This window comes from Trichomycterus rosablanca, chromosome 10 (assembly GCF_030014385.1).
Source record: "Trichomycterus rosablanca isolate fTriRos1 chromosome 10, fTriRos1.hap1, whole genome shotgun sequence".
Lineage (NCBI taxonomy): Eukaryota > Metazoa > Chordata > Actinopteri > Siluriformes > Trichomycteridae > Trichomycterus > Trichomycterus rosablanca.
In genome coordinates this window covers 9,182,032-9,199,592 of record NC_085997.1, presented here as the reverse complement: position 1 = coordinate 9,199,592, position 17,561 = coordinate 9,182,032, and the positions used below count along the sequence as shown (strand labels likewise).

The 17,561-nt window shown below is 39.3% G+C and overlaps 3 non-coding genes across 3 annotated transcripts; 2 read left to right on the top strand and 1 right to left on the bottom strand.

Moving 5' to 3' along the window:
* Positions 1 to 2,065: 2,065 nt before the first annotated feature.
* Positions 2,066 to 2,148, bottom strand: trnal-cag (transfer RNA leucine (anticodon CAG)). Its single transcript has one exon. It is a non-coding gene; the product is annotated as a tRNA-Leu (tRNA).
* Positions 2,149 to 4,597: 2,449 nt separating this feature from the next.
* trnar-acg (transfer RNA arginine (anticodon ACG)) lies at positions 4,598 to 4,670 on the top strand. The gene has a single exon. It is a non-coding gene; the product is annotated as a tRNA-Arg (tRNA).
* A 441-nt stretch (positions 4,671 to 5,111) lies between these two features.
* trnae-uuc (transfer RNA glutamic acid (anticodon UUC)) lies at positions 5,112 to 5,183 on the top strand. The gene has a single exon. It is a non-coding gene; the product is annotated as a tRNA-Glu (tRNA).
* Positions 5,184 to 17,561: the final 12,378 nt, after the last annotated feature.

The following is a 17,561-nucleotide window of genomic DNA, read 5'->3' as shown; positions in this document are numbered from 1 at the left end:
CTGGATTATTTATTATTTTTTAAGAACTCAAACCCTGTTGTGCACCACCCTTAGGCCAGACTTGGTACTCTGGTCCCCTTCATTGAAGTATGTATACATCACAGAGCTCACAGTTCCATGGGAGAATTCAACAGAAGAGGCCTATGAGCGCAAGAAACTGCGCTACACAGAACTGGCAGCAGATGCTCAGCAACGAGGATGGAACGCGAAAGTCTATCCAGTTGAAGTGGGATGCAGAGGTTTTGTGGCTTCTTCCACCATCAGGCTGCTGAAAGAACTTGGCATCCATGGACAGGCTCTACGACAAACAATTAGATCAGTCTCTGAAGCGGCCGAAAGAAGCAGCCAGTGGATATGGATCAAGCGGAAGGACCATTGCTGGGCTCAAAGAGCATCGACAGGACCCGCTCACTAATTCCCCCCACACCCCATCCCATTAGAGAACCCAGGTCACAACCCTCCAGGAGGAGGATGAACAAGGTATACGATTAGCCTTGCATAGTCCCGTGGGCTGCGCCACTTAAATAACCAGGCAATTCTCATGATTGGGCATGGGACACAAGCTCAGGTTTGATCATCCTGTAGCTGTATCGAACCCACGCCTCCAGGGCAGACTGCGACCTGAATGCAGCGCCTTAGACTGCTCGGCCATCCTGACTAGCTGAGTCATCCTCAACACCATCCTCAACACCATCCCCACCCCACACGGACTAATATTTTTATATACTCAGAATGTGGCTCCGCCCATCCCGCCACTCACCAACCCAACTACTGGAGGACCAACACTGGTTCTAAACCACCACCAGGTGAGAACCACCCTGAGGAAAGTCAATGCAAGCAAAGCAGCAGATCCAGATGGAGTTCCCGGCCGGGTGCTGAAAGCATGTGCCGACCAGCTTACAGAGGTGTTTACCAGCATATTCAACCTCTCACTCCAACAAGCTGCTGTCCCAACGTGTCTCAAATCCTCCACCATCGTTCCAGTACCCAAGAAATCAGCTTCATCATGCCTGAATGACCCCTCATGTACTGTCTATTCACCAGTTACCTTAAACACCTGTGACCTGGTTCTGCCTTTTATCTGCTGCTATACTGAATCGTGCACTTTAGATCTGCATAAAGCTGCTGTAGTTCCTGTGCAATACTTGAATGTAAATGTAAATATTTAAAATTCATATCTTAGTTATCTCTTCTAGTTTTTAAGTCTTAAGTTTTATTTTTACTAAACATAGTTTCTCTTGCCATTTATATTTTATATTTTATTATGTTTACACACACCGAGACCTGAGTAACTGCATTTCGTTCTAATCATGTACATGGTTTTGAATGACAATAAAGCTGAGTCTGAGTCTGATAGAAAGTATTCTGACCAGCAATTTCACAGAGTGGTATTCAAGCTGCACTGCCGCCGAGTGTAAGGATCTGCATCGCGTAGTGAAAACAGCTCAACGGATTATTGGCACAGTTAGTATTTAATATTTAAAGCAAAAATGTAAATTCACTTAAAAGTGCACATATTTTTATTGTTCTTTCTTTTTTTTTTTTGTGATTACTACTACTGTCTTTCTTCTACTGCTGCTACTCTATTGGAGAGATGCCACTCGAAATTGCATTGTACTTGTGTATAGTGACAATAAAGATTCTATTCTATTCTTCTATTCTATGCTGCATTATAAAACGAGGGTGCAACGTCTTTGATCTCACGTACTCTTTTCTATATAATGCGTTGTTTTTGAACCATCACAGACTCATATACTAAACATTACATCATATACTAAATAAACCAAAATGGGAACAAAGACCCCACCACCACCACCACAAACACAAACAAAATAACCCTCCAGCAGAGCTGCAACAATAAACAGTGCAAGATCAGGATGAATACATGATTCAGTTTCTCACATTTTCAGTGATCAAAAGCCTGGGTCCTGGCATCCATATGGATGTTACTTTGACACGTAGCACCTACCTCAGCATTGTTGCAGACCATGTTCACCCTTTGATGAAAACTGTATTCCCTGATGACTGTGTCCTCTAAAGAAGTAGATGTGTATAAATCATGAGCTGTCAGAAGTGGGATTCGAACCCACGCCTCCAGGGGAGACTGCGACCTGAACACAGCACCTTAGACCACTCGGCCATCCTGACCTGAACGCACATTATGAAAGACAATTTTCCTCAACACCCCCACATGGCCACAGATTTGTACGAACTGCTGAATCTTTTTACATTATTATGTATGTTAGAGGGTTAAAGACATAAGTTTGTATAAAGCACTAGCAGTCAGAAGTTCAAACCCACGCCTCAATGAGAGACTGTGACCTGAACGCAGCTCGTTAGACCGCATCCTGACTAGCTTGGGTACCATCGACACCACCCTCGCCCCACACGGACTAATATTTGTACGAACTTTTCACATTATTATGTACAGTAAATGTACTGAGTGTAACCCATTTGCTGCACTGTACACTTTGTCACTAGGCTGTAAACCATATATCAATAGAAAGGGAGCCCCATATGAGCACTCCAACTGACCAAATAATGTTTTTGGATGGACCATTGTTAGCACTGTAACGGCACTTGCATGTTAGGGTGTGTTTTCTCTGGTATGAGTGTATTGGGTACAGCCTTCTTGTTGGGTTTTTAACTGACTGGATTATTTATTAAGATTATTTATTATTTTTTAAGAACTCAAACCCTGTTGTGCTCGTTGTTTGCCTATTAGTTCCTCGTTGCCTTGTTGCTGTAGCTCAAGCAGCTTGTTCTGTTGAAACTGTGACTATAGTCTATCAGGGAGCAGTGGCTGAGCATTGGGGAGCAGTGGCTGAGCATTGGGAAGCCATGCTCATATACAGGTCCTTCTAAAAAAATTAGCATATTGTGATAAAGTTCATTATTTTCCATAATGTAATGATAAAAATTAAACTTTCATATATTTTACATTCATTGCACACCAACTGAAATATTTCAGGTCTTTTATTGTTTTAATACTGATGATTTTGGCATACAGCTCATGAAAACCCAAAATTCCTATCTCAAAAAATTAGCATATCATGAAAAGGTTCTCTAAACGAGCTATTAACCTAATCATCTGAATCAACGAATTAACTCTAAACACCTGCAAAAGATTCCTGAGGCTTTTAAAAACTCCCAGCCTGGTTCATTACTCAAAACTGCAATCATGGGTAAGACTGCCGACCTGACTGCTGTCCAGAAGGCCATCATTGACACCCTCAAGCAGAGGGTAAGACACAGAAAGAAATTTCTGAACGAATAGGCTGTTCCCAGAGTGCTGTATCAAGGCACCTCAGTGGGAAGTCTGTGGGAAGGAAAAAGTGTGGCAGAAAACGCTGCACAACGAGAAGAGGTGACCGGACCCTGAGGAAGATTGTGGAGAAGGGCCGATTCCAGACCTTGGGGGACCTGCGGAAGCAGTGGACTGAGTCTGGAGTAGAAACATCCAGAGCCACCGTGCACAGGCGTGTGCAGGAAATGGGCTACAGGTGCCGCATTCCCCAGGTCAAGCCACTTTTGAACCAGAAACAGCGGCAGAAGCGCCTGACCTGGGCTACAGAGAAGCAGCACTGGACTGTTGCTCAGTGGTCCAAAGTACTGTTTTCGGAAATCAAGGTGCCAGAGTCTGGAGGAAGACTGGGGAGAAGGAAATGCCAAAATGCCTGAAGTCCAGTGTCAAGTACCCACAGTCAGTGATGGTCTGGGGTGCCATGTCAGCTGCTGGTGTTGGTCCACTGTGTTTTATCAAGGGCAGGGTCAATGCAGCTAGCTATCAGGAGATTTTGGAGCACTTCATGCTTCCATCTGCTGAAAAGCTTTATGGAGATGAAGATTTCATTTTTCAGCACGACCTGGCACCTGCTCACAGTGCCAAAACCACTGGTGAATGGTTTACTGACCATGGTATTACTGTGCTCAATTGGCCTGCCAACTCTCCTGACCTGAACCCCATAGAGAATCTGTGGGATATTGTGAAGAGAAAGTTGAGAGACACAAGACCCAACACTCTGGATGAGCTTAAGGCCGCTATCGAAGCATCCTGGGCCTCCATAACACCTCAGCAGTGCCACAGGCTGATTGCCTCCATGCCACGCCGCATTGAAGCAGTCATTTCTGCAAAAGGATTCCCGACCAAGTATTGAGTGCATAACTGAACATAATTATTTGAAGGTTGACTTTTTTTGTATTAAAAACACTTTTCTTTTATTGGTCGGATGAAATATGCTAATTTTTTGAGATAGGAATTTTGGGTTTTCATGAGCTGTATGCCAAAATCATCAGTATTAAAACAATAAAAGACCTGAAATATTTCAGTTGGTGTGCAATGAATCTAAAATATATGAAAGTTTAATTTTTATCATTACATTATGGAAAATAATGAACTTTATCACAATATGCTAATTTTTTGAGAAAGACCTGTAGTGGTTAGTACTCTGCGTTGTGGCCAAAGCAACCCCGGTTCGAATCCAAGTCACGGCACTGTCTTTTTGTATGCCGTGCTTCAAAGGTTTCTATTCTCTCCTCGGGCAAGAGACCGAAATGAGGCTGGAGCTTCAGGAAAGTCAGAACCATAGTCAAACAGGGGCCAGTGGCGCAATGGATAACGCGTCTGACTACGGATCAGAAGATTCTAGGTTCGACTCCTGGCTGGCTCGGTTTCCTTATGCCTTTTTTTTGTCTCTCTAACTCCTTGTGTATGGAGCACCAACAATGCATCCAACAATGGAGGTCTTGTCAAAGTGAAAAAGACTTGTCAGAGCGGAAAGAAGTGGCTGATGCTGTTGGAACTATGACTGCAGTCTATCAGGGAGCAACCGACATGAGCCACCAGTGGCAGACTGCTGGGAAGCCGTGATCGTATAGTGGTTAGTACTCTGCGTTGTGGCCGCAGCAATCCAGGTTCGAATCCGGGTCACGGCACTGTCTTTTCGTATGCCGTGCTTTGAAGGTTTCTATTCTCACCTTGTTCTAACTCCTTGTGTATGGTTCTCTGTACCCCAGATCCAACAATGCAGGTCTTGTCAAGGTGACAAAGACTTGGTAGAGCGGAAAGAAGTGGCTGATGCTGGCACCAGCCGATACTGAGCTTTGCAGTTTCCCATATGGTCTAGTGGTCAGGTTTCCTGGTTTTCACCCAGGTGGCCTGGGTTTGACTCCCAGTATGGGAATTGCCTTCTATGATTGGACTTGAGCAAAACTTTGCCCATTACTTCCTCTGCGCCTTGTTGCTGTAGCTCAAGCAGCTTTTTCTGTTGGAACTATGACTGCAGTCTATCAGGGGGCAGCCGACATGAGCCACCAGTGGCAGACTGCTGGGAAGCCATGATCGTATAGTGGTTAATACTCTGTGTTGTGGCTGCAGCAACCCCGGTTCGAATCTGTGTCACGGCACTGTCTTTTCGTATGCCGTGCTTCGAAGGTTTCTATTCTCTCTCTTTTTTTGTCTCTTTAACTCCTTGTGTATGGTTCTCTGTACCCCAGATCCAACAATGCAGGTCTTGTCAAGGTGACAAAGACTTGGCAGAGCGGAATGAAGTGGCTGATTCTGGCGTCAGCCGGTGCTGAGCCTTGCAGTTTCCCATATGGTCTAGCGGTCAGGATTCCTGATTTTTACCCAGGTTTTTGACTTCCGTTTGGGAATTGGCCTTAATGATTGGACTCGAGCAAAACTCTATATTCGTTCCTCGGCGCCTTGTTGCTGTAGCTCAAGCAGCTTGCAGTTCAAATCTTAGGCCATGTGGGGGTGTTGAGGAAAATTGGCATTGTTAACGTGCAAGCAAGTCAGGATGGCCAAGCAGTCATTCATAAAAGATCTCATCCCCGAATATGGCTGCATGTTGGCACTGTCGGCTGACTGAGACTTTTTGAACTGCACTATTTTGGCCCTTACATAAAGCAGCATCAACCCTTAAGTCTGTCTGTCAGTGGTACAAAGACAGTTATGCAGCATTAACGCTCTGCTCTGTCAGTACATTACAATTTGCAAAGGGTAAAGGAGGTTCATAGTAGGGGGAATTAGCTCAAATGGTAGAGCGCTCGCTTAGCATGTGAGAGGTAGCGGTATCGATGCCTGTATTCTCCAGTGCAGGATCATTATGATCATTTAAGGCATCACGTAATATGAAACTTGTTGCGTCAATGCTCACTGAAACGCAGCATCAAAATTTACAATCTTACAATGATGCTCTATTTTCACTCAAATCATTTTTAAATTTTTTTAAAGATTTTTTTAAAATAATTTTTGATTTTTAAATTGCCAAACGCAATAACTTGTAATTTTTAAATTTTGAAATGTTTTTGGTTAAAGCAGCGGTACGTGACATTTTGTTGTTTTTTCATCTGGTGAACTGCTTTGTAAAAGATGAACAGCTGAAACTCACGACATCCCCTTTAAATGCAGCATCAACCCTTAAGTCAGTCTGTCAGTGGTACAAAGACAGTTATTATTTTTTTCAGTTCGTCCTAAAAGCTGGGATGAACATTTTAAATAAACTGAGTCTGTGATGATATAAAAGCACCACATAATATAGAAAGGAGTACGTGAGATTAAACACGTTGCACTCCTACTTAATGCAGCATCAATGCTCTGTTTATCCATTAAAATTTACAAAGGGTAAAGGATAGTTTTTGTAATAGAAAACTAAGACTAACTAGGACTAAGATTTGTACGAACTGTTATATCTTTTCACATTATTATGTATGGTAGTGGGTTAATGACATAAATTTGTATCAAGTATGTGCTGTCAGAAGTGGGATTCAAACCCACATCTCCAGGGGAGACTGCGATCTGAGCACAGTGCCTTAGACCGCTCAGCCATGAAATGATTAATACCACTCTCACCCCACACGGATTGAGATTTGTACTAACTCCTTAATCTGTAACCCATTTGCTGCACTGTACACTTTGTCACTAGGCTGTAAACCATATATCAATAGAAAGGGAGCCCCATATGAGATCTCCAACTGACCAAATAATGTTTTTGGGTGGACCATTGTTAGCACTGTAACGGCACTAGCGTGTTAGGGTGTGTTTTCTCTGGTATGAGTGTATTAGGTACAGCCTTCTTGTTGGCTTTTTAACTGACTGGATTATTTGTTACGAACTCAAACCCAGTTTGTGATTGTTGTAGGCTATTCAATCCTCCACAAGATTGAATAATATGAATACAGTTAATATTATATTATATAATAGAATGATTATAAAGCTGAGTCTGAGCTTAAACACTTGCACCCTGACTTTATAATGCAGCATCAACGCTCTGTTAGTACATTAGTAAAGGTGGGGTTTTCATAAGGGGAATTAACTCAAATTGTAGAGCACTCGCTTAGCATGCGAGAGGTAGTGGGATCGATGCCTGCATTCTCCAGTGCAGAAACTTTATGATCATTTGGCAGCAACTCGGAATCTGGAATGATAAAATTAAGGCGAAATTCGTTGCAGCATTAATCTTTAGGCCAGTCTGTCAGTGTTACCATGTCATTAACGCCCTATTTACTCTTAAACAGTTTTATTTACATACCTTTTTTGTTTTGTTTTGACAGAAACGCATGAACTTATAATGCTACAATATTAAAATGCATCAGAGTTTTATTTCTTAGTTTGATCGCTGCTATTGATATAACTGAAATGATATTATTGTTATCTTTTTTATTTACTTTTTGAATTTAAAAAAAAAAAAGACTCACAGTGATCATTACCAGGATAAAACAGGCAGTGAATGAATGAATGTATTCCATAATAAGAAACAATAAGAACATCCATCATACCACCAGGTGGTGGAAGTGTGATTGTGTGGGGATGCTTTGACATTTGGGTGACTTCATGGGAGTCTTAATCGATTGAACCAGGAATAATGAACCACTGCCTTGATTCTCAGTGCTGAGAATCATCCACTATCTAAATAATACCTGCTCTGTGGTGGTCCTGTGGGGGTCCTGACCATTGAAGAACAGAGTGAGCAGTCTAGAGTCAGTAATTGTAGAACTACAAAGTGCTCCTATATGGTAAGTGGAGCTGATAAAATAGACAGTGAGTGTAGAAACAAGGAGGTGGTTTTAATGTTATGGTTGATTAGTGTAAACTCACACACTGTTGTATGTGCTTGCATGACTGTAGGACGAGTTTTCAGTGCATTACCGTAATATCCATAAAATGTGTCCTTGTGATTTCAGTGCAGAAAAGTTTGTGTAGAGACTGCAGCAGCGGATACTGTGTTTGTTTAGAAATTGTGGTCATACTTTATTAACAAGGTAAGTTTATTAAAATAAACGTTTTTTGTATATTAGCTTCTGGATATTTTCGGATGCTACGGACAAAACTGTGTTGTACTGCTATGATGATACGACTATGTTCCAAACCCTTTTAGACTCTTCCACCACCGTTAGCGCTTCTCTCAGTTAGTTTAGCTCATTAAATATATTATCCACAGTATCGCTTACTTTTACAAACCCAATTTTAAGGTTTAGACAGAAGGGAAAATGTCAATGTAAATAGACAGCAGTTTGTAAAAGATGTTATTTATATTCTAGCATACAAACACACATCGCTCCAAAATATGAATGAACGCTTCAGCCAGGGTTGCCAGATTGCGCATTTCAAAGCCCGCCAAGATGCATGGAAAACCGCCCAACATACGAAAAACAGCCGATAATAAGCGCTTAAACAATATTAAACCAGATAAACATGATCTACTACTGCTGATATCTCACAAATCAGTGATTATAAATTATTAATGGCATTTGAAATAATGAATGGCATTTGCAATAATTAAAAACTAAGACTAAGAAGTCTTAAGAAGTGTTTCTTTAGGGTTTTTTGTGTTCTTGCTAGAACTGTTTCTACTTGAAGAACCCTTTAGTATAAATCAAGGTTCTTTGCTAACTCAATTAGATTTCTATAGATTATTTTATTTTGCCACATATAAATGCACATAATATTTAAGGACTGGAAAACAATCGTGCAACTGACACAGGAAAAAAGGAAAAAGGTGAAAGAAAGGAATCTGTTTGTGATCTACCTGCTAAATTCTCCTCCTGAGATGTTTTTTTTGTGTGTGTGTAAGCAGCAACATACTTCAGCTAAAACTTTATATAATCGCCTTCAAGAGAGCCGAAACAGAAATAAAATTTTTTTATATTAATTGAATTTCTACAGGACAACATATGTTAAAGTTTGTAATTTAAGTCACATGCTTGTGAGGATTAAATCAATTTCCAGATCCTGTATAGTTCAGTCGGTAGAGCATCAGACTTTTAATCTGAGGGTCCAGGGTTCAAGTCCCTGTTTGGGTGAGTTGCTTTAGGTAAGAGGTAATGTCCCGTACTACATGGTTTATTTAGAATGATGAAGAATTTGTACTTTGTGAGACATTTCTAAGTAAAATAGCATGTACTTGATAAGCTTGAAATAATTGCACACTGTATGTGTAACATGTTCTCCACACCAACTAGTTGTTTTAAACAGACTGTAGTAAATAGAGGACCGTTTAAATCTATATTTATGTGCAGCCTAATAATGCACTGAGTTTTAGATATTAATACCCACATGTTTTATGTTTAATGACATGCATCATAATTTCAGTTCTTGCTTCACAGAGCCGCTTTGTTATTGCTCTGCACTAAACAGTTGGTATATCCTGCACTATTTTGGCCCGTCATGCAGCATCAACCCTTAAGTCAGTCTGTCAGTGGTACAAAGACAGTTTCGATTTGGTTCAGTTCGTCCTAAAGGCTGCGATAAACGTGAGTACGTGAGCTTAAACACGTTGAACCCCCACTTTATAATGCAGCATCAATGATCTGTTAGTACATTACAAAGGGTAAAGGAGAGTTAAGGAAAATTAGCTCAGATGGTAGAGTGCTCGCTTCGCATGCAAGAGGTAGCGGGATCGATGCCCGCATTCTCCAACGCAGAAAAGTTACGATAATTTAAAGGCATCACGTAATATGAGACTCGTTACGTCACTGCTCACTGAAACATTGCGTCAGATACGAGGGCAGTTTTCGCTCTATTTTCATTCATCGTTTAGTTTTAAGACCTTTATTATTTTTTTAAATTGACAAACATGCAATAACTTTAAAACAATCTTGAAACAAATCTTTTCACATTATTATGTATGGTAGAGGGTTAAAGATGTAAATTTGTATAAAGCATGAGCTGTCAGAAGTGAGATTCAAACCCACGCCTCAATGAGAGACTGTGACCTGAACGCAGCGCCTTAGACCGTATCCTGACTAGCTTGGGTACCGTTGACACCACATCATGTATCAATAGCATATGAGCACTCCAACTGACCAAATAATGTTTTTGGGTGGATCATTCTTAGCACTGTAACGGCACTAGCATGTTAGGGTGTGTTTTCTCTGGTATGAATGTATTAGGTACAGCCTTCTTGTTGGGTTTTTAACTGACTGGATTATTTATTAAGAACTCAAACCCTGTTTGTGCTGGTTGTAAGGCTATTCAATCGATCACTAGATGGCATAATATGAATACAGTTAGAAAGTAAAACGATGTCGCATGCTGACCTGTGTGGAATACAACTAATGTATGTAGTACTAAGAAGTGTTTCTTAAGGGTTTTTTTGGTGTTCTTGCTGGAACTGTTCTATAGGACAACGTATGTTAAAGTTTGTAATTCAAGTCACATCCCTGTGAGGATTAAAGCAGCTTGCAGAGCTCGGATAGCTCAGTCGGTAGAGCATCAGACTTTTAATCTAAAAGTCGTTTATTACTGCATTAGGTAAGTGGTAATGTCCCGTACTACATGGTTTGTTTAGAATGATGAAGAATTTGTACTTTGTGAGATATTTCTAAGTGAAGTAGCATGTACTTGATAAGCTTGAAATAATAGCACACTGTATGTGTAACATGTTCTCCACACCGACTAGTTGTACGCCCAGTTGTTTCAAACAGACTGTAGTAAATAGAGGACCGTTTAAATCTATATTTATGTGCAGCCTAATAATGCGCTGAGTTTTACATATTAATACCCACATATTTTTTGTTGCCTTAAAGACTCACTTAAATCCTGATCTAATTGTTGATGCTGCATTTCATTAAGCGATGCCGCAACAAGTTTCATATTACATGTTACCCTTAAATAATCATAAGGTATCTGCACTGGAGAATGCGGGCATCGATCCCACTACCTCTCGCATGCTAAGCGAGCGCTCTAACTTTTCTTTTTCATGTATCTACTGATATTTTACTGGATCTGGATAATGTTTCCTTGTTTAATAAAACCATTATGCTTATTTAGCTTTAATTAGCTTTAATTATTAAAGAGTTAATAAGATAGTGATGGTGAAACTAAAAACCTTTTATTACCATCACTAAATGTTTTTACCATCACAACAAGTTGTGTCGGTAATGGCATGTTGAGGTAATGACTTACTTAGGGAAAAAAGTAAACAGCTAGTATACGATGTACTTTACATACATTTAAATAATGTGAACATTTCAATTGTAAAATACTGCTGTAACAATGTAAATAGACGCTGAATAAACATACTTTATGATCAGGATGAATACATGATTAAATTTCTCACATTTTCAGTGATCAAAAGCCTGGGTCCTGGCATCCATGTGGATGTTACTTTGACACGTACCACCTACCTCAGCATTGTTGCAGACCATGTACACCCTTTGATGAAAACTGTATTCCCTGATGGCTGTGTCCTCTAAAGAAGTAACTTTGTATAAAGCAGGAGTTATCAGAAGTGGGATTCGAACTGGCCATCCAGAAATGTCTGTAAGGTAACAATGCCAATTACCAACAACACCCCCACATGGCCAAAGATTTGTACAAACTGCTGAATCTTTTCACATTATTATGTTTGTTAGAGGGTTAAAGACATAAATTTGTATGAAGCACTAGCAGTCAGAAGTGGGATTCCAACTCACGCCTCCATGGGACACTGTGACCTGAACTCAGCATTTTAGACCGCATCCTGACTAGCTTGGGTACCATCGACACCACCTTCACCCCACACGGACTAATATTTGTACGAACTGCTTAATCTTTTCACATTATTATGTATGGTAAATGTACTGAATGTAACCCATTTGCTGCACTGTACACTTTGTCACTAGGCTGTACACTGTAAGCCCGGATAAGTTCAATCTACTTAAAAAATTTGAGGAAACCGGTTGCCTTAAAAAAGTTAAGTAATGTATAATGAAAACTTGAGTTAGCATAACTTAAAACATTAAGTTATTACACCTAAAAGGCAAGTTGATTAAACTTTCTATTTTTTGTTATACCAACTGCTTTTCCCAATAATTCTACTTATTATCTTGAGCTCAATGGAAAAAACTATTGATTTCTTCTTAGTTTTCATGTTAATTACATTTTAAATATGAATTACAAATGTTTATAGAAAAACAGACACAATTATAAAATTATTTTTCTTTATTTCACTTCAGAAGTATTTACTTAAAATACAACATGTCAAGAAAACATCTTTAAAACTGTACAAACTGTATATAAAGTTCTGATGAAACACAAACAGCTCCTCACAGTAACATGAACCTGTAAAACAACAAAAAGAAACAAGAAACAGAAGTATTAAAATCAACATTAATAGCATTAATTTAAGGATTAAAATAAAGCAAGCCAGCACACTCTTTGCTTCGTATGAAGACTAGCATGCTAACATGCTAGCATGTAGCCTAAATACGGCAAATAAAGCAGCGCTGTTTGATTATTTATTTAGTGTCAACATTAAGATCATTTATTTTAAACAAAATTGTTAAGTGAAGTACAACACTTACCAAAATTAGACGGAAGATGAAAAAGCCCCATCAGACTGGTGTACATGCTACTCAAAAATAGCATAATGAGAAAGAAAATGTTTGTCCACTTAGTTTAACAAAGGTTCCACTTCACAAAATACATTTCAGGAAGACAAGTTTACTTTTGCAAAAAGCCTAAAATGAAAAGTAAAAAGTAATTTGCAACAACAGGTTACAAAAGTTAAAACAAATGGCTGCCTGATTCACCAACAGCAAGCTGAAAAAAGGCGGACTTACATGTAAATGGGGGCGTTTTTCTGTTTTATTACCTTAACTTAACTTTTTTAAGTTAATCTGATAGAAAAGTAATTTTTTTTGTTTAGTAAACTTAAACCGTTTAGCACATTTAAATGTGTACTCAAATTAGTACAATGTACTCTGCATTTTATAGTAGAGCAAAAAAACAATTTATGTATGTTGTACTAAAAATTTTTGATTAAATATAAAGTCCGGGCTTACAGTGTAAACCATATATCAATCGAAAGGGAGCCCCATATGAGATCTCCAACTGACCAAATAATGTTTTTTGAAAGGATTCTTTTTGTGTTCTTGGTAGAACTGTTTCTACTTGAAGAACCCTTTAGTATAATTCAAGGTTCTTTGCTAACTCAATTTGATTTTTATGGATTTTTTTTCTCTTGCCACATAAAAATGCACATAACATTTTAATGACTGGAAAACAATTGTGCAATTGATACAGAAAAAAAGGTGAAAGAAAGGAATCTGTTTGTAATCTACCTGCAAAATTCTCCTCCAGAGATGTTTTTCTTTGTGTGTAAACAGCAACAACCTTCACCAAAATTTTTTTATAATCGCCTTCAAGAGAGCCAGCACGGATCTTTACAGCCCAGTCGGTAGAGCATCAGACTTTTAATCTGAGGGTCCAGGGTTCAAGTCCCTGTTCGGGTGAGTTGTTTCTTACTGTGTTGGCTAAGCGGCATTGTCCCGTACTACATGGCTTGTTAAGAAAGTTAAAGAATTTGTACTTTGTGAGATATTTCTAATTGAAATAGCATGTACTTGATCAGCTTGAAACAATCGCATAGTGAATGTGTAACATGTTCTCCACACCAACTAATTGTACCCCCAGCCGTTTCAAACACACTATAGTAAAAAGAGGACCGTTTAAACTATAATTATGTGCAGCCTAATAATGCACTGAGTGCTTGTGCCTGTGCTGACTTGATCATTTAGAAACTACACACCCAGAAGCAGCAGCCACCTCACTGGCCTATAGTATGTCATCTATATTTTATTGTTCAGTGTTTTGTACTCGTCGAGTACTTTATGCCAATTTGTAAAGACAGTAAATAAGTCTCTATAGTTCTACCTAATGTTTAGTCATGTGATTTTCAAGTCCATGCAGACACAAGTACTACAATGAGCAATATAGAAATATAAAAAGTCATTCGTTTGCATGAATAGTTAAAAGCTACTGAATGGATTGTTGGATGGATAAATGCATTTAGATTCCCTCGATTTTACTTTATGGTAAAAACCCTACACAGACAGAAGAACAAAATAAATATTATGAAGACCATGTTTTTAACTACAGTGCGTTACAAGTCTAAATGTTATTCTCACAGGAAAATGTGCTTAAAAGTTTGCAATGCTTCTGCATTGGAGAATGCGAGCATCGATCCAGCTACCGCTCGCATGCTAAGCGAGCGCTCTACCATTGGAACTGATTCCCTTTACGATGAATCCCCTTTAGCCTTTTGTAAATTGTAATGTACTATCAGAGCGTTGATGCTGCATTATAAAGTGAGGGTGCAACGTGTTTAAGCTCACATACTCTTTTCTGTATTATGCCTTGCTTTTAAACCATCACAGACTCCGTTTATCGCAGACTTTAGGACAAACTAAACCCAATCAAAACTGTCTTTGTACCACTGATAGACTGACTTAAGGGTTGATGCTGCATTTTAAAGGTGCTGTCGTGAGTTTCAGCTGTTCATCTTTTACAAAACAGTTTACCAGATGAAAAATCATTAAAAAGTCACGTACCTCTACTTTAACAAAAAGTCGTTTTAGATAAGACTCCGAGACATTTCAAAATTTAAGAATTATAAGTTATTGTGTGTTTGTGTAGCCCAATTAAAATCTGGGGACTACTAATATTTTGTTTATGTTAATTTATAACTAGTAAATAAGTTGTTTTTATTTGTTCTGTAAATAATGTTATGGTTGTTTTATGCTGTTTAAAGTAAAGTGTATGTATAGCCCTCCCTTGATTTATTTTTAAGCCAATCAGCATGAACTGTCACAGGTCGGGAAAAGAGCGGGAGAAAGTGGGTGGAAAAAGAAGAAAAAAGTGGAGAAAATACCGTGATGTGAAACAAGTGTCATGTAAGCTGGTAAAACACCTGTTTAGGATTTATCTCTGTTGATGCGTAAAGACAAACGGACAGTGAGTCTTATATTAACATCTTGCAGTCGATTAGTGACATTGTTTATGCTGTATCAGCCGTGAACTTCGTCTCTTGAGTTTACGCGCATGGACATTGAAGGCAGTACGCTTCCTCAGCAACTGTGACGATTACAGTGGATTAAAAGCATCGGATTAACTCTGATTGTTTCATCCAAGATCAAAAGGAAAAAGACTGGTGGATTTTTTCTGTTTCATCCATGTAAACAAAGAACGTGGACAGCTCCACCACAACCGACCAAATATACTTCGTGATCTGTGCTGATTGGGACTATTAGGTTGGATCAGGCCTGCAATGGTAATTTTGGGTACCCTTTTTTTTAGTTAGTTATTTACAGTGGGGCCAAAAAGTATTTAGTCAGCCACTGATTGTGCAGGTTCTCCTACTTAGAAAGATGAGAGAGGTCTGTAATTTTCATCATAGGTACACTTCAACTATGAGAGACAAAATGAGAAAAAAAAATCCAGGACATCACATTGTAGGATTTTTAAAGAATTTATTTGTAAATTATGGTGGAAAATAAGTATTTGGTCAATAACAAAAGTTCAACTCAATACTTTGTAACATAACCTTTGTTGGCAATGACAGGTTAAACGTTTCCTGTAAGTCTTCACCAGGTTTGCACACACTGTAGCTGGTATTTTGGCCCATTCCTCCATGCAGATCTCCTCTAGAGCAGTGATGTTTTGGGGCTGTCGCTGGGCAACACGGACTCCACAAATTTTCTATGGGGTTGAGGTCTGGAGACTGGCTAGGCCACTCCAGGACCTTGAAATGCTTTTTACGGAGCCACTCCTTCATTGCCCGAGCGGTGTGTTTGGGATCATTGTCATGCTGGAAGACCCAGCCACGTTCCATCTTCAATGCTCTCACTGATGGAAGGAGGTTTTGGCTTAAAATCTCACGATACATGGCCCCGTTTATTCTTCCCTTAACACGGATCAGTCGTCCTGTCCCCTTTGCAGAAAAACAGCCCCAAAGCATGATGTTTCCACCCCCATGCTTCACAGTAGGTATGGTGTTCTTGGGTTTTTCTTCTTCCTCCAAACACGATGAGTTGAGTTTTTACCAAAAAGTTCCATTTCGGTTTCATCTGACCACATGATATTCTCCCAATCCTCTTCTGGATCATCCATATGCTCTCTGGCAAACTTCAGACCGGCCTGGACATGTACTGGCTTAAGCAGGGGGACACGCCTGACACTGCAGGATTTGAGTCCCTCTTGGCGTAGTGTGTTACTGATGGTAGCCTTTTTACTTTGGTCCCAGCTCTCTGCAGGTCATTCATCAGGTCCCTCCGTGTAGTTCTGGGATTTTTGCTCACCGTTCTCATGATAATTTTGACCCCACGGGATGAGATCTTGACCCCAAGGGAGATTATCAATGGTCTTGTATGTTTTCCATTTTCTTACAATTGTTCCCACAGTTGATTTATTCACACCAACCTGCTTGCCTATTGTAGATTTACTCTTCCCAGCCTGGTGCAGGTCTACAATTTTCTTCCTGGTGTCCTTCGACAGCTCTTTGGTCTTGGCCATGGTTGAGTTTGGAGTCTGACTGTTTGAGGCTGTGGACAGGTGTCTTTTATACAGATAACAAGGTCAAACAGGTGCCATTAATACAGGTAACGAGTGGAGGACAGAAGAGCTTCTTAAAGAATAAGTTACAGGTCTGTAAGAGCCAGAAATCTTGCTTGTTTGTTATTGACCAAATACTTATTTTCCACCATAATTTACGAATAAATTCTTTAAAAATCCTACAATGTGATTTCCTGGATTTTTTTTTCTCATTTTGTCTCTCATAGTTGAAGTGTACCTATGATGAAAATTACAGACCTCTCTCATCTTTCTAAGTAGGAGAACTTGCACAATCAGTGGCTGACTAAATACTTTTTGGCCCCACTGTACCTAACTTAGGAGAGATTGATAATATTTTGAATATTACTGATGGTAATTTGAGTGAATCTGTATTATGACATTTTTGTAAAATATATTGGGGTTTGAAATGCATATTAATGATTGTGTAAATGAGTAAATAGTTAATTTGTTTAAGTATTATTAATGTGTACAAGTTTGGTATGTGAGTCAGGGATAATGTTAATACAGCTACTGTAAATGGTGTTAGTCGCAGGTTTTTTTGTGCAAGGTTAGTACCACATATATTTAGGGTAATTGAAGTATTTTTTTCGGTTTAAATAAGAGTATAGTTTAAATATAAAATAATCGTCAGTACTGATAAGTAGTGGCCCTTTTAAATCCTTACATTACCACAAAGAAAGATATTTCTTAAACAAATAAAAGAAGTCGGGGAGCGCTTTCCAAA